This window comes from Stomoxys calcitrans, chromosome 2, assembly GCF_963082655.1.
Source record: "Stomoxys calcitrans chromosome 2, idStoCalc2.1, whole genome shotgun sequence".
NCBI lineage: Eukaryota > Metazoa > Arthropoda > Insecta > Diptera > Muscidae > Stomoxys > Stomoxys calcitrans.
The window spans coordinates 36,458,232-36,479,697 of record NC_081553.1 but is presented as its reverse complement, the minus strand read 5'-3'; the positions used below and the strand labels follow the sequence as shown (position 1 = coordinate 36,479,697).

The window sequence follows — 21,466 nt, the reverse complement described above, 5'->3', positions numbered from 1 at the left end:
TTACTGGCCCAGTGCCCCGCATGGGTTTTGTGGGATCACACATGTATCCCTAAGTGTCGCGAGCCGCTTGCTCCAAGATCCGACACTCGCCTCCAGCCGCCCCTATCCTAGGAGCAAACGCCGATGTTAGCCATTGTTTATTTAAAGGCGCCAATAACTCGCCTTATCATCTCGTGTAACATTGGCACTCAGTATTTAAGTAAGAGTCAGTGCCACCTGACTCCTCACTAAGACCATTCTCTCGAAATTGCTGACTGCCCGCGGCCGCATTTGCAGCTACTCTGCATAAAAACGAAGCTTTTCACTATCAGCAACCTGTGGACGCGCCCGGTTGCTCTCAGCTAATGTTCCCTTGAAAACATTGACCTCGAAGTATTGGTCTAAGACGATCTAGCCGTAATCCACCGCCCGACTGTCCGTACGTCATGAAAGTCGAAATTTGGCATAAATACTTATTATTGATGTACGTCGATTGGGATTGTAAATAGGCCAAATTGGTCCATGTTTAGGTATAGCTCCGATATAAACCGATCTGCGGATTATATTCCGTGAGCCTCTAGGAGGGGCTATTCTTAGCCCATTTGGCTGAAATTTTGCAGAAAAACTTCTGTTGCAACCAATATCCATGCCAGGAAAAAAATTTTCCCGTTTTAAAATTTTGAGATCTATAGAGGTCTCTATTTGTATTTGGTCCAATTCTTATCCGATTTGCTGAAAATTTTCTTTGTTATGTCCTCAAGCAGCCATGCCATGTATGGTCCTAATGAGTTCATAACATGATATAGTTCTCTTATAAACCGACCTTCCCATTTCAATCCTTGAGCATCTAGAAGGTGCAATACTTATCCGGTTTATCTAAAATGTTTCCTTTATGATTTCTGCTTTGACCTCCAACACTTGTACCAAGTATGGCCTAGTCCCATAGTCTGATTAGATCCCATATAAACCCATCTCTATATGGATTCTTTTAATCTCAACCGATTTCGACCGAACTCCTTGCATATTGTGATACTCATCGAGGAAACCGTTGGTATTACAATTTGAACAAATTTGCTTTGCTCGAAATTTGATACGGCTTGTTTAATAACCCATCTGGAAACATCCGCCAAGGTCTATTAAAATTGGTTCAGAATCAGATATAGCTCCCACTTTGTACTTATAAGGTAGTTGTAGGGTCGGCACCGCTCAACTTTTGCCTTCCCTCACTGGTTTGATTTAAATTCTAGATCTACTCTACTCTACTCTACTCTACTCTATTCTACTCTACTCTACTCTACTCTACTCTACTTTACTCTACTCTACTCTACTCTACTTTACTCTACTCTACTCTACTCTACTCTACTCTACTCTACTCTACTCTACTCTACTCTACTCTACTCTACTCTACTCTACTCTACTCTACTCTACTCTACTCTACTCTACTCTACTCTACTCTACTCTACTCTACTCTACTCTACTCTACTCTACTCTACTCTACTCTACTCTACTCTACTCTACTCTACTCTACTCTACTCTACTCTACTCTACTCCTGCCTCCAGCCTTTCCTTACCATCTATCCAAGGGAGACTTAATCCTCTATGATTGATTTATTCAAATTATGCTTCATTCTGCAATTTATTGGTTTATGCTGTCTTATTTTTCTTTAGCCGGGTACTGCTATATGGCCTAAGCCTGTAATTTCATAAGTATAGAGATATGTTAACGAAATTGTAAATAGGGTTAGGGAGCCTACAAATAAATGGCTATGTTTTGGGTCCAAAGGGTCCTCCAATAGGCTTCCGGAACGCCTAGGGCCCTGCATATTATCTGGTAAACACCTCACCGCTTGCTATTCTAGTTTTCATAAAAAAAATGCACCATCCCTTCAAAAATTGCAGAATTTTTCTCACACCAACATCACTGTGCCGTTTTGGTGACAATTGCATGAATCGCATCAATGAATTGGCAATCATCAACCATGGGGCTATTAACAAACGCAAGCAGCCACAAGCAAAGCAGGTAGTCAGCGAGGCGCAAAAGTGCGTTTGCACATAGTCTAATTCTAATTCTAATTGAATTCCGTTCGAATTGGGGTCTATGGGTGATTATTACGCGTTCTGCGGCAGTGACTGATCTTTAGGTTAAGTGAGGTGCATAAATGAATGGATGGATGGCTGCCAGGCAGTCAGCCTGCTCTGCCCTGCCCTATCCTATCCAAGCTACCCTGCCCAGCCACATGGGGATGTTAAGTTGGTTGATTGGTTTGTTTGTCGGTTATATCTAATGGTCTTGTTATGATGATGGTGATGATGAGTAGGAAGAAGAAGAAGGCGACGACGACGACACACAGCGTTTAAAACATCGAAGGGGCTTATTGTTTGTTGGCGCTCAAGGCATACGATTATCGGTTTTAATAACACACAAATACTGTAATAGTGACAAAATGCCAGCTAAGCTGATTGCTTTGCATTGCAAACGCACACGCACTCACACTCGCAATGGTATTCTCACATTTGCGAGAACACACTTTTCTGTGTACTGCAATGCGTAATAAATAAGCACGCACGTACCCAGGCACTCAATTATTGAGGCATCCATCTATCTATCCATCCATCCTCATTCACCCATGCACACGCACACACACAGGCACACACACAACCAGAGACCAGAGACAAGACAACAAACGCCCGTATGTAAATCAATTGCATTGCGTTGCATTGAATTGCATCGCAAGTACAAGTGACGACGTATGGCGTATTAACACTCGCATAGTGTTTACACCAACCACACACGGGTGCGTTTGAAGAAGAGAAGAGCGTAAGCTTAAATGTTTGTTTAAATGCGTGTGGGTGTTCCAATTTCCCCGAATGTGATGTTATTCCTCGATGTCGTCGTCCGTCGCTGCTGTAGTTTAGTCGTTTTGTTTGCTTTTGGTTTATAGGTACAATTCAATATGTGTGTGATTCATACGCAGTCAGAACAGAGTGTAAGTACTTCGACACTGATACACTCATTCATTGGGGTGCATTCGTACAAACTACGTCGGCTGGATGGGAAATTTTTAAAATTCGTTTCAAAGAAATATAAAATATAAGTAAGTTTGGTGGGAATACCGCAAACCGCATGATGTTCTTTTCAATTTTAAACGCTAAGGACCTCTGATAAGGTATCACAAAACTATTTTTCACCTTGGTAGTATCTTCACTAATGCTCGACATTCTGAGTCGATCTAGGTCATTGGGGATTGCAAATGGGCTATATCAGTCCAGATTTGCATATAGCCCCCATATAAACTGTTCTAAATTTCATCAAAATCGGATGAAAAATGCTCCTTTTATGGGCTCAATACTCTATATCGGGAGATCGGTCTATATATGGCAGCAATATTCAAATATGGTCCGATCCACAAAAGGGTTTAGGGGAGTACCAGAACTCGCCGTGTCAAATTTCATCGAAATAGGAGGAAAAATGCTCCTTTTATTGACTCACTACTTTATATCGGGAGTTCAGTCTATAAGGCAGCTATATCCATATAGTCCGATCTGGACCACATTTAACAGGAATGGGTAGGGGTCTACCAAAACACACTGTGCCAAATTTCTTCGTGTTGTGTTGCTATCTCTGGCTTTCCTTTTCCTTTTGCAAAAAAAAATCTTTGACCATTGAGCTCGAAAAAGAAACAACAAAAAAATTTTAAAATCTAATGATATTCGCCCAAACAGGCAAAAAACTTGAAAATAAATTTTGGTTGTTTAAAATAGCTTGGCTTGTTTTTGCTCTGGCAGAAATGTCAAAAATTTGCATAGTGAGAAAGTTACCATTAGGCACAACAAAATGTAAATTTTTTTCTTAGCTGTTTAAAAAAACACCTCCCAGAGCATTTTAACATCTCACTATAGGAGATTGCTACTGATTGGCTCAGCTCCTAACAAGTAAAAATATGCTTATTTCGGCCGGAATCCAACACCACCATGGATTGTACTAAAAATTTATCCAAGCATAGTTGATGGGTACTTTACGTATAAAATTTCTGCCCATTCGGCAAATTTCAACTTCCTTTGGGCAGTAGAATATTAATCGGGAGATGGGTTTATATGGGAGTTTTTTAAAGGTTATAGACCGATATTAATGGTACATGTAGCGGTTATTGGAAGTCGTAACAGAACACTATGTGCAAAATTTCAGCCAAATCGAATAACAATTGCGGCTTCCAGCGGCTTAATATGTCTAATCGGAAGATCTGATTATATGGGAGCTAAATCTAAATCTATACTGATATGGGCCGCATTCAAATTGCTACTGGGAAAAAAATTCTAGTAGAAATTTGGAGGCTCTCAATATGCAAACTCAAAATTTTTCTCGCACTCTTGCGCTCTCTTCTGCAGGCAAATAAAGTATGCGGAAAACTTCTTTCTTTTTTGTAAAACCTTAAAAAAAGGGTGAAACGATCACAAAACTTTTTGGCCAACCCACGCCTTGCAGCATATGTATGCTGTCGACGCCGGTGGCAACCAGTGGTGTGCAATGAGTGAGTGTTCGTTGCGTGTCATTTAAAAATTGCATGTTTAATTGAAATCTATTTCTTTTTGTGCGCAATGTTGTTGTTGAAGTTGGCGCTGACGCTGTTGTTGTTGTTGTTTTTATCTTGCTGCGTATCTTGCAATTGATGTGTTTTTGTTTGTTGTTGTTGTCTCTCAGCTTGTTCTTAGTTCAACGTGTTTGTTTTTACAAGGAAATTCCTCTTCTTCAACTTTACAAAACTGGGAGATATGCAGATGCGCTTACTGAAGGCGATGGTAATAAAGATGATGATGATGATGCTGCCATCGCAGCTGCTTCTGAAGCTGCTGCTAAGGCAACAGATAATGATGATGATGATGATCTCAATAATGAAGATAACATCAATGTTGTTGCTATTGATATTGATGTCGTTGTAGGTTTTGTGACAGCAGCAAATATAGCGAAACACATTTTTAGTTTGTAAAAATATTTGCATTTTAAAATTTCTCATTCCTTCATGTCGTTGAATGTCGTTCATCTCCTCTCTTTCTCCCCTTTTCTTACGATGCTTGTTATCAACGACGCCACCATATACAAAACGCACACTCATTTAGTTGCCTGTCAATCGCCAATGCCTTGTTTTGAACTTACAATACTGCCATGTTTGTGTGTGTGTGTGTGTGTGTATGCGTGTGTATGTGCGTATGTAAGAACTTAGTTTTTACACCACAGGATGATTATGTTGACAATGATGAACGAAAGAAAGCCTGCATGAATGACAACGACAACGACAACGATGACGATGACTTACTAAACAACTTCACATATGATTGGAGCGCTTGTAAAGTGTTTGTTGTGAAAAATCCCACCAAAACGGCAGGGGATAGGATGAATGGGTGGTGTTTTAAGTTTGTGCTTACACATGTAACACCTTGAAAATATTCTTGGGAAACCTTATAAAAATTCTTTAAAAAAATGTCTATCTCTCTTCCTCACACTTACTTGTCTGCTAGCTTGCTCATTCTCGCTCTCTTCTTGCATGGGTAATTGTTTGTCATTCTTTTGGTAATATTCGAAGTTGATCTAGGAGACATGTCCAGTGTTGCCACAAACAACAAAATATTTTTTATGCAAAAAAAAACTGTTAAAAATAATATTTTCGTTTAGTTAAATGTGTTTTACCAAACAAAAAAGACGAATCCAGGATTGCCAACTGAGATGTATTATATCAAATAGTTTGTACTATCTGGGTAAACAACATAAGGTAGACAATCTAAACATACTAAACATGCCTTATGACCAAGAAAGGAGAAAAGAAATTTTTATATACAAGTCTGAGATATAATTGAACCTTATCATTGTGACTTTAGAATTGATTAACACACCGATATCTTATCCAACTTCTTTGGCAAGTACGTATGGTCGAAATCGGTCTATAGCCTGATATAGCTCTCATATAAACCGATCTCCCGATTAGACTTCTTAAGCCAGTAAAGGGCGGAATTCTTATACAACGATCGAGTCTATGCACCCGACAGACTTTACTCTCCATAGTTAGCTTAACAAGGATCGCTACCCCCACATTCTAGTATGTGGCTTCAACAACAGCAAATATTTTCATTTTTATTTCCCTTTCAAGACGAGCTTAATGAACAAAGAACTTTTACAATGGAAAAATCAAGCCAGAGGCTTCAAGGGTCGTACATTGGTAGGTTGTACATATATCGAATTCATTGCGAAAACTCCTTTATGATGTTAGTACGACCAAGCTCGGCACCCTGTCCACTTGGCAGTAACTTGTCAAAGAATGTGATTATAGTATCCAAGCAGGATCCAAATCGGCTCATAGCTCCCAAAATAAACCAACGTAGAGTCTGAAAGGGTTTTTTTTAAGAATTACAGTACTTGTACTGAGTGGACTACTTTCAAAGATTGCTTTACATATTCAAACACTTTAACTGCAATGCTGTAGCTTTGCAAAGCTACAAATACTGAGTAGTACAGAGTGTTATATCGTTGTGGCCTTGATTTGAAACACACGCGAGGAGAGATGGTTCCACCTCTAAGACTACCGATCGGTCCACAACTAATTCCAAATTGCTTTAAGCCATATTACCACCCACCATCATAGCACAGGGGACATACCTCGACACCTATAAGTACATATTCTTGATCGTCGTCTTGACCCTCGAAGTCGATCCAGCCATGTCTATCCCTCCGTTCGTCCGTGCGCTCGTCTGCCTGTGGAAACCACGATAGCTATCGAACGCATAAAGCTATCCGCTTGACATTTCGAACAGATACTTGTGTTGATGTAGGTCGTTGGGGAATGCAAATAAAAATGCAAATTTTGCTCATGAACATTTCACTAAGGAACAGGAGCAAACTTCTCACATATCAATGAGTGCAGTCCGATTTAAGTTTAAGCTCAATGATAAGGGCCTCCTTTTTATAGCCGAGTCCGAACGGCGTGCCGCAGTGCGACACCTCTTTTCCACGCGTTCAGCGTCATAGGCGGACATGCTAACCTCTGCGCTACGGTAGCCTCATGGGAATGCAAATGGGCCAAATCGGTTCAGATTTGCAAATAGCTCCCACATAAAAAGGTTTTCCTTTTAGAGTCCCTGCAAACCGCGGTTGTTATCATCCGCCTCCTGCCATCCTAACCTGGGAACACGCACTAATGTTGGCCATACGTTATTTGAAGGTGCCATTAACTCGCCTTGTCATCTCGAGTATTATTGGCATTCAATATTTAATTAAGAGCCAGTACCACCATGATTCCTCACTGAGACTCTCCTCTCGAAAATCGCTGACTGTCGCATATACAGCTACTCCGCATAAAACGGAGCTTTCCACCTGTCGACGAGCTCGGTAACTTTTATTCCTTCCATTGATAACGATGGACACCACTTATTTTATTTTATTTTATTTTATTTTATTTTATTTTATTTTATTTTTTTTAATTTTATTTTATTTTAGTTTATTTTTTTTATTTTATTTTAATTTATTTTATTTCATTTTACATTATTTTATTTTATTTTACATTATTTTATTTTATTTTACATTATTTTATTTTATTTTATTTTATTTTATTTTATTTTATTTTATTTTATTTTATTTTATTTTATTTTATTTTATTTTATTTTATTTTATTTTATTTTATTTTATTTTATTTTATTTTATTTTATTTTATTTTATTTTATTTTATTTTGTTTTATTTTATTTTATTTTATTTTATTTTATATTATTTTATTTTATTTTATATTATTTTATTTTATTTTATTTTATTTTATTTTATTTTATTTTATTTTACATTATTTTATTTTATTTTATTTTATTTTATTTTATTTTATTTTTTTATTTTATTTAATTACATTTTATTTTATTTTGTTTTATTTTATTTCATTTTATTTTAGTTTAGTTTATTTTTCATTATTTTAGTTTAGTTTATTTTGCATTATTTTATTTTTCATTTCTCCCTTGTAGAAAATAAACCTATGTGGCAACACTATATCTTTGTCTCCTGTCTGTTAAAATTATGATGGACTCACAACAAAACAAGCCATACCAAAAAAACAAAAACAAAAACCAACAACATATGCCTTTTACAATGAAAGTGTTATAGCTGTGTGTGAGTACGCGTGTATTTTTTTTTACTACGTGCGAGAATTTGTCCCTGCATGTAACACGAAGACAACACAAACGAGAAACTTATTACAACCTAAGCATTTGACGTTTATGTGACAACTATATCTGAGAGTATCTGAAAACTATCCGCAATGTTATAGTCGTCGACACATCTGTATGGCTAACCGCGAGAGACCGGCAAATGATACCCAGTGTTGTGGTCTAAAACATTCTTCCGATATCGCGCGTTTTGATAAAACCAAGTAAACAACACGAGAGCGACGGTAGTGGTCGGTTGGTTTGGTTTGGTTTACTTGTTCTGGTAACAAATTTGTACAAAGTGTGAAAATCCTTTAAGTGCTTGAATGCAGATCAAATTACATAGCAGCTCACCGAGTGACAATTCAATAAAAGTGGAAAGAAAAAACTAAAAAAAAAAAATAAAAACAAAAATAAGACAAAGGATTTTGGTGAAAAAATAAATAATATGATGTTATTAGAAAATTGAACAGTATTGAGATAAAATCTTGTGTTAAGAAACAACATTTTCAGCACTCGTAACAGATACGAGTAGACAGACCTAATTGACATTTGTAATTCCCTATATATTTAAGGACTTTTCAATTTTATTTTAATTATACTTAAAATTTGCATAACTGAAAGAGACTTATGTCTTTATAAAATATAGAATTTTATACTTAACTCTTATTTTCTATGATTAAGGATCACAGGATCTCTGAGACAATATTAACATGCAAGCTGTTATAAGTCATCTTTCTCCTTTGGATATGCCTTCACTTTTATAAAATTATGTATGGGCTTAAAGTTTCCGCCAATTTTACGCAGAAAGAGACCGGTATTCACATCTTAGCCACCGTAGCGCAGAGGTTAACATGTCCACCTATGACGCTGAACGCCTGGGTTCGAATCCTGGCAAGACCATCAGAAAAATATTTTCAGCGGTGGTTTTCCCCTCCCTAAAGCTGGCAGCATTTGTGAGGTACTATGCCATGTAAAAGGTGTCGCACTGCGGCACGCCGTTTCGGACTCTGCTATAAAAAGGAGGCCCTTTATCATTGAGTTTAAATTTGAACCGGACTGCACTCATTGATATGTGAGAAGTTTGCCCCTGTTCCTTAGCGGAATATTCATGGACAAAATTTGGATTTGGATTCACAAAACTTATGGGTTGCCCAAAAAGTAATTGCGGATTTTTTAAAAGAAAGTAAATGCATTTTTAATAAAGCTTAGAATGAACTTTAATCAAATATACTTTTTTTACACTTTTTTTCTAAAGCAAGCTAAAAGTAACAGCTGATAACTGACAGAAGAAAGAATGCAATTACAGAGTCACAAGCTGTGAAAAAATTTGTCAACGCCGACTATAGACATAGAAAATTTGAAATAGGTTTATTTGACACATTTCCTTTAGAGAGCATCTCAACCTATGTTAAGGCTTCATTAAGTTTTGTGATTACGGCCATAAAAAAATTGAAGGAAGTATTAATAAATTTGGAACAATCAAAATATTGGCAAATTATATTAAATTAAAACTCTGGTTATTATTTTTGAGATGACAAATATAATAGTAAATAATAAAAATAAGACATTAAGATATAAATATTTGTATCTGCCTATGATCTCCTAACACGGTTTTATTCTCTTTCGCTAAAAATTGTCTAGCCTGAACTGGTCAAAGCATACGACAATAATTTAGTATAAAGGAGCGATCGAAATGTATAAAAGATAGCGAGAGAATATGATAATCTGTTAGATAGAGCTCTGAAGAGTATGGAGGATGCTGATTAAATTCCCATTTGAGCTTTTGAAGGTCGGCTTTGAACACATTGGGACCGTGAGGCCTGGCATAGTCACCAAGAAGCATCACTTATCTCTTGGCGGCCACCCATTTCCTCTAGCTCTTCTTCATATTGATGTAAATGTGCCACTTATCCTATCCGATGTCAATTCTGTCCCATTGCTAATGCATGGCATTTTACATTGTTGCTATGAACCGGTTTATTGGCTGTACCAGCCCATATAGCGTATGAGTAATGTTGTACCCATGATAATTGTAAATATCGCTCATACGCACTATGGTTATCAGTGAGCAAATTTGTTGTCAAAACCAATATTTTTGCCAAAATTTTTGTATTGATATTTACATGATATATATCATATATACAGATTTTTGTTGTTATGTAAAATTTGACAACATTGTTGTCTTCAGTTCTGTCCTCCTAAAATAAAATATTATGGTCGAATTTGCCAGTGACTTAGTGAAATGAACTTGACATTTTCACTGATTACTGGTATTTAGGTTAAGTTTTGCGTCTTGGGAGGAATTTAATGGCGAACATTTTTGTAGAATATTTTGATCAGCCACAAATCCATTTTCAAACGGCCTTATTCACAAAACTTTATGATGCCTTAAAACAGATTTATTTGATTGTTCTACAAGGGAAATATGTCAAATAAACCTATTTCAAGTCTACATTAAGTTTTGTAAATTAAGGCTGGTACTACATTCGCTTTTCGCGATATTTTTCGAGGATAACTTTTTTAGATAATAGATTTTAAATCACAACAATTTGCTGATTTCATCCTGTAGGACATTCCCTCATTACTTATGGTAAAATTTTAATAAAACTTTTATTTTATCATTCTTATTTGTATAGTGTTTCTAAAAAGTAATCGCGAATAAATGAGTTTTCAACGGTGAAAAACGAACATAGTAGCAGCCATTAGGATGAAAGTATTTTAAACTATTTTTATACCCACTATCGAAGTATGGAGGTATATTCATTTTGTCATTCCGTTTGCAACACATCGAAATATCCATTTCCGACCCTATAAAGTATATATATTCTTAATCAGTGTAAAAATCTAAGACGATGTAGCCATGTCAGTCCGTGTGTCCGCCTGTCTGTTGAAATCAGTCTTGAAAAACAGAGATATTGAGCTGAAACTTTGCACAGATTCTTTTTTTGTCCATAAGCAGGTTAAGTTCGAAGATGGACTATATCAGACTATATCTTGATATAGCCCCCATATAGACCGATCGGCCGATTTAGAGTCTTAGGCCCATAGAAGGCACATTTATTATCCGATTTTGCCGAAATTTGAGACCATGAGTAATGTTAGGCCCTTCGCCATCCTTCTTCAATTTCGCCGCGATCGGTCCAGATTAGGATATAGCTGCCGTATAGACCGATCTCTCGATTTAAAGTTTTGGGCCCATAAGAGGAGCATTTATTGTCCAATGTCGCCGAAATTTGGGACAGTGATGAAAGTTAGGCCTCTCGACATCTACCTGGAATATGGCACAGATCGGTCCAGATTTGGATATAGCTGCCATATAGACCGATCTCTCGATTTAAGGTTTTGGACCCATAAGAGGTGCATTTATTGCGCGGTGTCGCCGAAATTTGGAATAATGAGTTGAGTTAAGCTCCTCGACAACTTTCTGCAATTTGGCCCAGATCGGTCCAGGTTTGGATATAGCTGCCATATAGACCGATTTCTCGATTTAAGGTCTTGGGCCCATAAAAGGCGCTTTTATTGTGCGATTTCGCCGAAATTTGGAACAGTGAGTTGTGTTAGGCGCTTCGACATCCTTCTTCAATTTGGTCCAGATCGATCCAGATTTGGATATAGCTGTCATATAGACCGATCATTCGATTTAAGGTCTCGGGGCCGTAAAAGGCGCATTTATTATCTGATTTGGTGGAAATTTGGAACAATGAGTTAAGTTAGGCTCCTCGACAACTTTCTGCAATTTGGCCCAAATCGGTCCAGATTTGGATATAGCTGCCATATAGACCGATCTTTCGATTTAAGGTCTTAGGCCCATAAAAGGCGCTTTTATTGTCCGATTTCGCCAAAATTTGGGACAGGGAGTTGTGTTAGGCCCTTCGACAGCCATCTTCAATTTGACCCCGATCTGTCCAGATTTGGATATAGCTGCCATATAGACCGATCTCTCGATTTAAAGTCTTGGGCCCATAAAAGGCACATTTACAATCCGATTTCGCTCAAATTTGACACGGCGACTTATGTTAGGCTTTTACACATCCATGTCGTATATGGTTCAGATCGGTCTATATTTGGATATGGCTACCAAACAGACCAATATTTTGTTTTACAAAATTGAACAGTGACTTATACTTATTAGACCTCTCAATATCCGTGTCGAATTTGGTCCAAATCGGACCATATTTAGATAAAGCTGCTATGGGGGCATAAATTATGCAATTTTCACCGGATTATGACAAAAGGTGGTTTACATATGTACCCGGGGTGGTGGGTGTCCAAAGTTCGGCCCGGCCAAAAATAACGCCTTTTTCTCGCAGTTTTGTTAGTATAAAATTACCCAAGGGACGAATTATATACCTAAAATTTAAGGAGTACGAGTAATCGTAAGCGGAATATTTCCAAAAATATCTAGAAGGGAGAATATCTCCCTCTTGTAAGATCATCTTCCGACATAAACTTTCAAAACGCCGATATGAGCATCTTCTCTTATCTCTTCTTTCATAATCAGTCCAGTTTTTTACCCTACACCATAAGGTCAGGGTATATTAATTTCGTCATTTCGTTTGTAACACATCGAAATATTTTCTTGAGACCCAATAAAGTATAAATATTTTTGATCGTCTTGCCATTTTAAGTCTAAACTTTCGAAGGAATAAAACTAGGCTCTTGAAAATTTACACGGATACTTTTTATTAGAGTAGGTCGGGATTGGGATTGTAAATTGGCTATATGGGTCCATGTTTTGATATAGTTGCCATATAAACCGATCCTGGATCTTGACTTCTTGAACCTCTAGAGGGCTCAATTCTTAACCGATTTGGCTGAATTTTTGCTCAAAGTGTTTTGTTTGAACTTTAATGTACCAAGTATGGTTCAAATCGGTTCATAACCTTATATAGCTCCCATATAATCCGATCTTTGATCGTGATTTCTTGAGCGGCTAGAGTGTGCATTTATCATCCGATTTAGCTGAATTTTTGCATGAAGTGTTCTGTTGCTTCTTCCAACAACTATGCTAATTATGGTCTGAATCGCAAGGGTGCAATTACAAGCCGATTTGGCTGAAATTTTTCGTAAAGTGGTGTGTTTTGAATTCCAGCAACTGTGGTAAGTTTGGCCCAAATTGGTTCATAATCTGTTATAGCTCCCATATAAACCGATCTTCCGATTTTATTTTTGACTCTCTATAGGGCGCAATTCTTATCCGATTGGGGTAAAATTTTAATTTTAAATGCCATTAGACCGATCCCTCGGCTTAAATCTTGGGTCTATTGAAGGCGCAAGTATAACCCAATTTTGCTGAAGTTTGGCATTATGAGTTATGTTAGGTCCCTCGATGACTTCTTTAGCCACTAAATGGAGCAATTCTTATAGGATTTAGCTCCAATATTGCACGATGACTTCTATTATGACCTCCAACATTCGTTCAATGTATGGTCAGAAGCGATCTACAACCTTATATAGCTTTCATATAATCCTCTCTCTCTCGATTTGACTTCCTGCTGCGCTGATCAACATCCAAACCAAGTACGACCCATAACCTGGTATATAACCATATAACCTATTTGCCGATTTGCCTTCAAGAACACCTACGGGAAATAATTCTTATCTGTGTATTGCCTTTGTACCCATTGAGATAAATGATGCAAAGAGCATATAAAATGCTATCCATGGTAAAGGGTATATAAGATTCGGCTCGGCCGAACTTAGAACGTTTTTACTTATTTAATTTTTTATTCTTATTTGTGTATTTAAATTTATATTATATTACACTGTCTAGCTCACCTAAGCGTATGATTATTATTAAAAATACTATACAGCTATCACTCAAACGACATATGACCTTGTTGGGACAAAACAAGAAATAAAACCATAATCAAGAATTTATGATCCTATAATCCCAATAAATTCTTGCTTTACAATTCAGAAAATCCCAACTAAAATTTTGAAGCATTTTTTTGAAAATAAACTGAATTTACCAAAAAACAAAACTTCAACAATGCTTAATCCCTTTTAAATATGTATTAATAATGCCTTTTATAACGCTTCCGGCCTAACATCCCCACATATCTACCACTACTGTTAGTCATATTCTTTGGGCGGCTAGTACTAGAAATAAAACTGTGACAATTATTTACGCCCAAAAAATTCGAGCAATCTTCATTAACATCATAATGATTGCCATCATCATTCATATAAAAAGAAAACCAAAACGGCAAACACTCGCAAGCACATATGGTGACAACGATTACGCGCTCTGCACATGGGTTGCATATACTCACATACATACATGCGTACATACGAACCTGCATTGAGACATGTGCTATGCATTGTTGTAAAAATAATGCAACAATAACAACAACAACAAACGATAACCAAGAAATTGTGAAAAAGACGAAGAAGAAAAAAAAATATTCACAATATTTGGTTCGTGGTCGTGATCGTGACCCGCATTAAAAGACGCGTGCACGCAATTTTATAGCTTGTGGCGTTCACCACTGGCACCGATGCTGATGCTGCGACTACTTCTGCACATTCATTGTATCTTCGCTTTGCATCATTTCATCTCATCTCACCTCGATACATGGCTCTTTGGTTTGGTCGCTCTTTTTTTTCGCCGCACACATTCGCGACCACAACAATGCAGCAGCCGGCAACATTAACATCAGCATTAACAGCGATAACAACAACAACAACTACCACATGGCATGGCAATGAGTAGCGGCGTATCATCTCTCATCGTCATTTATTTCATCAAGCATCTCCATGCTTGAAAGTACACTCACGCGCACACAAACACACGCATTTATATCGGCACAAAACAAAAACATCGTTGTCGTGTTCAACGTCATTGTCATCTTCGTCATGACTCTCGCACCAAGCACCAGAATGAGACATTCATTGCTACCACCACACAGTGTTGCCATATGCAAGGATAACATAAAATATTTTAATAGAGAAAATTTTAAATTAAGATTAGTACTGATTTCATTCACAGCAAAAATGCCTATAAAATTATTGCGAAATCTGGCGGACTCTTTTCTTTGTCAGAACACAAACAAAAGTCAAGCAACAACACACAACAAAGACAACAGGAAGCAGGAATTAAAATTGTGATACATTTATCCTGATGCAGCGACATGTCGCTACTATTTTGCTCGTAGAACTCGGTACCACTTGTACGGAATGTGTTCGTATTATCTTCTATAGTGCGTTTTGACAGTTGCTCGTGTGAAAAGTTGAAGTCAGAAAAAACCATATGTCATATTGGAGACTTAAGATCTCTTCTGACCTTAAAGTTGAAATTCTAGACATTCTAGAAGATGGAAGTTTGTTCAACCGTATCTCATAAAGAGGGTGAGATAAACTGTATCAGCGTTGACCACTTTAGGCATATCTTATCTTTTGAAGACTGTAACCACAACAAGTAAAAATGTGTTAAGTTCGGTCAAGCCGAATCTGGGGAACCCACCTACATGGACTCTGCAAAACATTTACACAATGAACTCGATTTAAGGACACATATCATTTAACATACCAAATTTGCCAAATCAAGCAAAATTTGAAGCTTCTTGGAGCCTTACAATGCTTATCGGTAGAATGGTTTACAAGAGGTTATAAATTGATTAGGAGCATACTTGCCACAAATGTTGAAAGTCATAAGAGAACAGCCATAATTTAATGCAAAATTTCAGCCAAATTGAACAACAATTGCAGCTTCCAGGGACTCAAATTATCAAATCGAAAGAACACTTAATAGGGGAGCTATATCCAAATCTGAACTGATATAGCCCATTTGTATACCTCAAGGACCAACGTCATTAAGTAATAACTACGTAAAATTTCAAGACAATGAGGTAGAATTTAAAGACGCAGATCAACATTTCGAGGTGGTACCATCCATGCTATTGCCGTGGGTGTAAAAATGAGAAAAAGCAGGTTTACCCAAATCTAGTTTGCGCTATTCGAGGTTTTAATGAAATTTAATTTTTTCGGTTTATTGTTTCGTCTTGTCATGAGCCTGTAGTTTATTTAAAGATTCTGAATAGTCCGTCCGCAGCGCGCTTTTAACTCAAATCCCTTCCCAGGATTTAACTTACGGCTACCTCTGCCTGAAAGACCGAATTGGCCTCGGTTACATAAAACCTAACCTAAACATAAAACCTACATCTAAAGCATACAGAATGCATCCAAGTACATAGCCGACCACCTTCGTCATGCTGAGCTCCCTCAGCGGAAATATATGAGATTTTTTTTTGAAAATAACACATGCGTTTTTTTTTTTTTTGTTTTTAAATTGCGTTTTTACCTTTGCGGACTTTATTTGCCTTTTGTTGTCATATTTGTGTTCTGCAAAAAAATTCCTTTCATTTTAGTAATATAATGCCAATATTCGGCGTTATTTCCCTTGTTTACGAAAAACGGTGCGGTCTCTTTCAGAACTTTTCTTCATATTATGATTCTTTTTAATTAGAGTTTTGCCTATATTCGGCGTCATTTTGCTTGATGAGGGGGAGACCCGTTTTTATTCGTGTTCCTGGGGTCACTTTAAGGGGTATGCAAAAAATTATTTTTTGCGGTTTTCCCCGCAAACTATATTTTAGCCCAAGGCGGATTTAGCAAGGTGATCTCACGCGAACAGCTGTTAACAGCCGGTCAGGTTTGAGGGTATTAAGATGTCAGATTTTTGTTTGTATTCTCTTTGTTGTCTTCTTCTTTCTCTCATATTATCTGATCATGTACGCACACAAGCACACAACCTTCTTTGTGTGTGTTGACAAACTGTCGATCAACTTGATGGCAAAATGGCGGATTGCACCATATGATTTGTGGTTGTTGTATAAATGAGACCACCTATAATTGTTTCGCCATGACTTTAGCCCAAACTTGTTGAGATCAAATGGAAATTCTTCCCTTGTTTTGATTTTCTTAATTGTTTACTTTTTTCCTATTGCCATACTACCAAAACACTATGATCAGCATCAATTGGCAAAACTTCCCATACATAAAAATTTTTTTTTTGTTTTGAATTACGTTAGCAGACGACAAAGCTGTACCTATTTTATCCATTAAACTTTGTCTTTCTACCTTTACATTTCATAATTTCTTCTCCAAACCTCCCTCCCATTGATTTTTTTTTACTCTGGCAACTCTGTGTGAATATGTCACAAAACTGTTGCCGTTGTTCTTACTGCGTGATTTCTTTTTTTCCTTTACAAGAACCAAAACCAACGAATCCACATTCTTTGTCATTGTGTCAGCCACTGTGTTGTTGTTTTGTTTGTTTTTTTTCTCTTTATATTCGTGCTGAAGTGTTAATCGATTCGCATGCATTTTTTACGTGTGTAATAAGACAGATTAATGTTGCCGCTGCTGCAGCCAGCAGTAGCAGAAGGAGCAGCAGCTATTACAGCAAAAACTACAATGCCAATAGCAACGTAGGCAACAACAGCTTCAATAATAATAATGAAAACGGCAATCGCATGGACATTGCCAATAAATGTGTTAAAATCATTTTTTTTTCCTTTGAAACTGCAGGCACAACCAAGCAAGGAAGCTCAGCTAAATGATACATGGTGCCACGGAATGAGTAGTGTTGGCGGTCACCAAAAAGCCGATCACAACATATGGGACGAACAGCTAAATGTGTATCATTATCATCATTCCCTTTTACATGGTCGGTTGTACCACCTCCTCGTTGTGCAAGACTGACTGCTCGTACATGTTCTCTGTGATGTTTACGCATTCACACTTCTTAATACCCAGAACACTCACACAAAAGGAGACGCACAACTGCACACCCACACTTAGACATATAACAATTCTGTCAACTGATTTGATCGCAAAGCAAATGCAATGAATGACTGTTAAACTTGAGATGAAAATTTTGAAACAAAAATTTCGCATTTTAAGGAATACTTTACAAATACTACATCAAGTGCATATACGTTTTGAAATTCAAAATTTTACAAAAATTGTATGCAAAGTCAAACAAAACTATATTTCCAATTCGATCGAATGATGCTTATTCCGAGAATTAACAAATTATGCCACACACATACTGAACGCACCCATGCACCCATACATGTACATGTACATGGATAGATAATTAGTTGGTTGCACATGTTTGGCCTTCGATAGCATTTTAATTAATGAATGAAAATAGTAAAAAATTTAGTTGGTGAATTCACATGCACATCTGGCATCTATTTGGACTACATATCAATTATTTTATCTAGGCTAAAATGCCAATGAAGTGGTGGTGGCAAGAGCATCACCAACGATGGCAACTTATTCGCTGATCTTGGCGGAAGAGCAACAGCAACATCAACACCATTCATCATCTTGTTGCACATTTTATGGACGCACATTAGGCAAATTAATTGAGTTCCAAAGAAAACAGTAAAAGCTATGGCCGAGGCAACTGCAACAGAATCTCAAATAGTTTAAGGAATGTAAATGAATCTAACGATAGTGCATACTAACGATAACTTATATCGTTAGTATGCAGAAACACAAACACACACAGTGGTAAAAAAATTAAAATAAGTTGGCAACATTGGAACTAATGAATGAAATCTACAAAAGTTTACAATTATTTGTAGAGCAGAACATAGGCTTTCAGATTTTCTCTATAGGGTTTCAAAGATAACCACTTCAAGCTCCCCAAACTTGTGGAGGCTATAGCTTTATAGCCTCCGATACCGGGAAGGTATCGTACTCGTCTAGCGAATAAGTCCAAACATTTATACGACACAATAGGCCATAGAGCGTCACGTGGGACGAATATGCTGGAAAGGGCTTGTACTCTGCTAGCGAATAAGTCTTTCTTCTTGCATACGTACCAATTGAGAAGCGCATATGCCGGGAAGGTATCGTACTTGACTAGCGAATAAGTCGCTCTTCTTGCATACGTGCCAGTTGTCGAGCTACTTAGCAAAGTAGAAGAGATGGCCAGTTTGGGGACTCGATAATGAGGTATAAATCTATACATGGATATTGGACTGTCAGCTCACTGAGCAATACGATAGGAATTACAACCAGGCCCTATGCGATAGGTCATATAGAGGATGACGAGGAGGAGCAAAGATAATAGGAATATGCGCTAATTCTCTTCATCTCCCCCCCAGGTCTTATCTATGGACTCACACATTTTTATACTCACCGCCATAGGATGGGGTTATACTAATCTAGTCATTCCGTTTGTAACACTTCGAATTATTCGTCTTAGACCCCATAATCGTTCATCTTGATCGTTCTGAGTCGATCTAGCAATGTCCGTCCGTCTGTCGAGATCCCGATATCGATCGAACGCGTAAAACCAGCCGTTAGAAATTTTGCACAGATACTTAATATTGATGGGGGTCCTTGGGGATTGCACATGAGCCTTATCAGTTCAGATTTGGATATAGCTCCCATATTAACCGATCTCCCGATTTGACTTCTTGAGCCTCTGGAAGCCGCAATTTTTTTCCAATTTGGCTGAAATTTGCAAGTAGTGTTATATTACGACTTTGAACAACCGTGCCAAGTACGGTTCGAATCTATCTGTAAGCTGATAAGCTCCCATATAAATCGATCTCCCGATTTGACTAATTGACCCCTTACAAGCCGCAATTTTTGTCCGATTTGGCTAAAATTTTGCATGTTGTGTTTTATTGTGACTTTCAATAACTGTGCCAAGTACGGTCGAAATTGGTCTATAACCTGATTTAGCTCCCATATAAATCGATCTCTCGGTTTGACTTCTTGAGCCCTTACAAGCCGCAATTTTTTGAAATTTTGCATGCGGTGATCTGTTACGACTTTCAACAAGCATGCCAAATATGGTCCAAATCAGTCTATAACCTGATATGGTCCCATGTAAACCGGTATCTCCTTGTACGATTCCTAGAAGCTTTAATGTTTGGTGGTTTGACAGAACGCTTTTACTTCTTACTTTTACACCTACACTTCTTTTCTCGCTAGGGTATCAAAATGGGCCAAACTGGTATCCGAGTAAGCATACCAATCATATTAAACCTATACTTGTGCCTAAAAACTTTCTTTGTTGAAATAACTTTTTACTTGATTTAGTCCCTTCCTGTTATAAATTGAAATGTGGTCCACTTTGAAAAAGGCAGAAACAATTATCAATGTGATCATTGAAGAGGATGCATAACATCATGTGGCGATACAAGAAAACCAAGAACATCAAAGTAAAGCAATAGGAAGTCCAAGTAAGTATGGTGTTGGTTGGTGTGTTGCGCCACCACCACAAAGTTTGATTTCGGCAACCCTAATAAAACAGCCCATCGAAATGTGTAGTAGGGCGGAACGATATTTTATTGTTACGCAACATATGCATGGATCACACCATTAAGTTCACTCTAGGTTGTTTAACTTCTGAAGTATAATACTGACTTCATTCGCAGCGAAAATGTCTATGAGATTTTAGCGAAATCGGACGGATTTTATTCTTCGCCAGAACACGAACAAAAGTCAAACAATAACACACAACAAAGACAACAGCAACCAACCAGAGTCGGTTGTAGCCAATTTCGTAAACATTTAATTAAATTTGCATATTAGTGAAGCGAAATTTATACTGACGCAGCGACATGTCGCTAGTATTTTGCTGATAAAACTCAGAACCACTTCTACGGAATGTGTTCGCATTTTTTCTTCATAGTTGTACGGGCGAAAGTCGAAGTCACTTCTAACAAAAAAGATAGTCTTTAAACATTATGTGGTTTACCGACGAAACCACATAATAATGTAACACCATTCCATCGATATCAGCTGTTTTCCATGCGATAAATTGTTGAACGAACCAAGTAAGAACATTTTAATGGTTTTGTCTGCTTCTGTCTTACATTTCATCCATCGTGGCGTTGAGGTTGAGAATAGATCTTCAACCTCCTTGCTAATGCTAGCGACATTTATGAGGTAATCCACCGTGGAAAACTACTTTACTAAGTGGTGTCGCCTTGCACAACGCCTATCGAACTCGGCAATAAAAAAGAGGCCGCCTCAGCATTGAGCTTAAAGTGGAGTACGCAAGCGAAATTTTCGGTATCAGTATTCTGGTTCTGGATTCGAATTCTGGATAGATCTCCTTACACCTTATAGTCTCCTTACTAATGCTAGCGACATTTATGAGGTAATCCATCGTGTAAAACTACTTTACTAAGTGGTGTCGCCTAGCGCAACGCCGTTCGAACTCGGGAATAAAAAAGAGGCCCCGTTAGCATTGAGATTAAAGTGGAGTATGCAAGCGAAATTTTCTGTATCGGTAACGCTTAAGTTGGAGTTACATGCTATGCGCACGCATTATAAATG

The 21,466-nt window shown here is 37.5% G+C and overlaps 1 protein-coding gene across 7 annotated transcripts in view; it reads left to right on the top strand.

Annotated features, from left to right (window-relative positions):
* Nucleotides 1-21,466, top strand: part of LOC106090219 (anosmin-1) — a 54,734-nt gene that overhangs the window by 10,299 nt on the left and 22,969 nt on the right. The window contains exon 1 of one of the 7 annotated variants that reach the window (XM_013256347.2): nt 8,142-8,432. The exons of 4 other annotated variants lie outside the window; for them this stretch is intronic. The gene's annotated coding sequence lies outside the window, so the exon portion shown is untranslated. 2 more of the 7 variants (XM_059363560.1, XM_013256348.2) reach the window with 2 other exon arrangements.